The sequence below is a fragment of the Littorina saxatilis genome, linkage group LG6 (assembly GCF_037325665.1).
Source record: "Littorina saxatilis isolate snail1 linkage group LG6, US_GU_Lsax_2.0, whole genome shotgun sequence".
Lineage (NCBI taxonomy): Eukaryota > Metazoa > Mollusca > Gastropoda > Littorinimorpha > Littorinidae > Littorina > Littorina saxatilis.
In genome coordinates, this window is record NC_090250.1 from 9,755,153 (window position 1) to 9,756,022 (window position 870).

Below are 870 nucleotides of genomic sequence, written 5' to 3' on the forward strand. Positions count from 1 at the left end.
TGAGGAGTTCTCAGAGAGCAGTGTGTGTGTGTGTGTGTAGTTGTGAGCGACCTTGGTAGAGGACCCTCTAAAAGCGAAATGACTAAAAAACAAGTAGCGTAAGGCGAAAATACAATATTTAGTCAAGTAGCTGCCATTTTTCAGCAAGACCGTATACTCGTAGCATCGTCAGTCCACCGCTCACAGCAAAGGCAGTGAAATTGACAAGAAGAGCGGGGTAGTAGTTGCGCTAAGAAGGATAGCACGCTTTTCTGTACCTCTCTTTGTTTTAACTTTCTGAGCGTGTTTTTAATCCAAACATATCATATCTATATGTTTTTGGAATCAGGAACCGACAAGAAATAAGGTGAAAGTGTTTTTAAATTGATTTCGACAATTTAATTTTGATAATAATTTTTATATATTTAATTTTCAGAGCTTGTTTTTAATCCGAATATAACATATTTATATGTTTTTGGAATCAGCAAATGATGGAGAATAAGAAGAACGTAAATTTGGATCGTTTTATAAATTTTTATTTTTTTTTACAATTTTCCGATTTTTAATGACCAAAGTCATTAATTAATTTTTAAGCCACCAAGCTGAAATGCAATACCGAACCCCGGGCTTTGTCGAAGATTACTTGACCAAAATTTCAACCAATTTGGTTGAAAAATGAGGGCGTGACAGTGCCGCCTCAACTTTCACGAAAAGCCGGATATGACGTCATCAAAGACATTTATCAAAAAAATGAAAAAAACGTTCGGGGATTTCATACCCAGGAACTCTCATGTCAAATTTCATAAAGATCGGTCCAGTAGTTTAGTCTGAATCGCTCTACACACACACACACACACACACACACACACACACACACGCACGCACATACAC